The following is a 2,500-nucleotide window of genomic DNA, read 5'->3' on the forward strand; positions in this document are numbered from 1 at the left end:
CACACAGGTTAACGTAGAGAAATACCACTGAGAACATGGTTGGGTTAAGTGGTTTTCATTTTCAACTAACAGCAATATACTTTTAAGTAATTTACATGTTTGTACCTTGACCTGAAAATTTCCTTATTCCTTTGTGTAACATCATTAACCTAGGTACATGATATGCCATGATGTGCATGTATGGTGTCACTCTTTCCTTTTGGTAACCTTGACATAATTATCCCAGGGATGTAAATGTTGCAATCCACTCTTGTGCCTGTGAGTATAAAACGCATTTATTAGCCATATTAAATTTTAGTGAAGAACATATAGCGCTCAGCATTTTATGAGTACTAACTGGGACTAATTTTTTTTGTAACAGAAAAATTGATATGTTCTTCTGCAAAGTGATCAGGTGAATTGCTTTTACCTTTCTAAGATCTCTAACACTCTATTCTTGTTTTAACTGCAGTTAATTGAAGATATTAAAGAAAGTTGTTGCACATGTAACAGCAATACCTTGACAAAGTAAACATTGTTGATTTCTTGTTCAGAGGGATTGTCCTTATTCATCATTTTGTAAAGATCTCCAAAGGACTACAAAATGAAACATGTGAAGCAAATGTTAATTTTGTCAGTTATTTAGGTAGATTTGGTTTTGACTTCCTGTCATCCAGGGATTTTAAGTGTAATTTTCTTGGCACACTAGATTATTGTTAACTACCTTCCACAGTTTAGTAACTGTATTGCTTCCTTCTGGCCTATTCACACCCTCCAGTTTAGCAGGAAGATGTTCCAAAAGAAGTTTCTTGTCTGACCCCATTAAACTGGTGAAGTCAAATGTTCCACTGCCCTTTCCATCCGTGTTCTTTTTCTCCCAAACACTTAAATGTGCATCTGTTCTTAAACTGGGGGCTTTGTTGTGATTTTCTTCCTTGTCCCATTCCACAGCTTCCTGAACCAAATTTGTGAGTAGGTTGTCTGAAAAATCACAGAAGAAGAGATAATAGTGTTTTTTGTAAGGAATTGTTGAAAATAATTTCAAGTGCATTAACAATAAAACATATTTTACTAGAAAGATAGAAGTGATCCTTGCAAGTTTAACTGGACAATTTAAGCAATTGTCACTTTACAGACACCTGAAAAATTCAATCACTTAAATTGTCCTGTTAAGTGCAAGGATCACTTCCATCTTTCACCTATGATCTGCATTTCAACCTTGAAACTTATTTTATTGTTGTTTGGTTTGTCTAGCCTTTCATTAGTGTAGTATCGACTTTGACTTCGAACTTAAGATTTAATTTTATGACAAGTTCTCAGGTCTTTTGTTTTATTATATATTATAACATCCTCCACATGACTAACCTGTAATTCTCAGCATCAGATGTAGTTCATCAACAACAACATTCTCTAGAGGGATGTTAAGAAGAGGTGGATGGGCACATGAGTATTTCTTCTGCCTAGCCCATTCTGCAAAATTTCCAATTTTCCTGGAAGTATGCTGTTCCCAGTAGAAATCTTTGGGCTTAGACATATCATGCCTGTGAATTTTTAGGTAATTAGAATTAAATGTTGCCTGAGATAGAAGTTCTGTTTTATTTTACATGAGAAATCTATTTTTTTCAAAGATGAATTTTATATACTTTGTTTTAGCTAATAATTTGTCAGTGTCACCATCTCTGTCTGTCTTTCTGCCTGTTTGTCTGTCTTTCTACCATAGCTTTATATCTACCTACCAACCTGTCTTTCTTATGGCATAAACACCAAAGACATGCAAAATCTGATGTTGCTCCCTTCATGCCCAAAATCAACAACAGAAACTGAAATTTGAGGGAAATCAAACTTAAATCAGTTACAGCAATAAATAAAATTGAGTGTGATACATGTTCTTTTCTTCTGTTTCATTTTTTTCCCCACAATTTTTTAGTGTGTGTTCAGTTTATACATAAGTACTATGTTTATTTATTAAAGCAATAATATATATTGATCCTGAAATACTTCTCAGAGTTAAGGAATCAGTAAAACTAAGGAGAAAATAGTATACCTTGAAATCACCACCTAAATATATGTCTGTAGGAATTTTCTTTCCATCAATGCAGATATTTGCATTATCAATCAACTTGTTGATGTAGCTGAAGACATCTTTGCCTGATGATTTAAGAAGGTCATAGCTCTCATGCCCCTTGATTACTGCTACAGTGTGGTTTCTTGTGTAATATAGATTTATAGTTAACAAGAAATGACAATACTTGTAAATGTGGTATTTACTTAAATATTCAACTGTTTGATGACATACCACATACCTTTGGATGACATTATATCATCTGCATCCAGCAACGAGTAGGAGAGGACTACAAAGTTTGTCATCCTTGTCATCTTGGCCCCATCCCCACTTAACTTGATGTTCACTTTTTCTGGAATTGTGTTTTCATTCTAAGGGGAAACAAATGGAAGACTGCATCATTGTATCATCATCATCATCATTTGCGCTATTATTTATGCTGTTATAAATGCAAAAATA

At 33.9% G+C, this 2,500-nt stretch overlaps 1 pseudogene; it reads right to left on the reverse strand.

Annotated features, from left to right (window-relative positions):
• Nucleotides 1–2,500, reverse strand: part of LOC137976916 (uncharacterized) — a 16,030-nt pseudogene that overhangs the window by 12,532 nt on the left and 998 nt on the right.

The sequence above is a fragment of the Montipora foliosa genome, chromosome 11, assembly GCF_036669935.1.
Source record: "Montipora foliosa isolate CH-2021 chromosome 11, ASM3666993v2, whole genome shotgun sequence".
NCBI lineage: Eukaryota > Metazoa > Cnidaria > Anthozoa > Scleractinia > Acroporidae > Montipora > Montipora foliosa.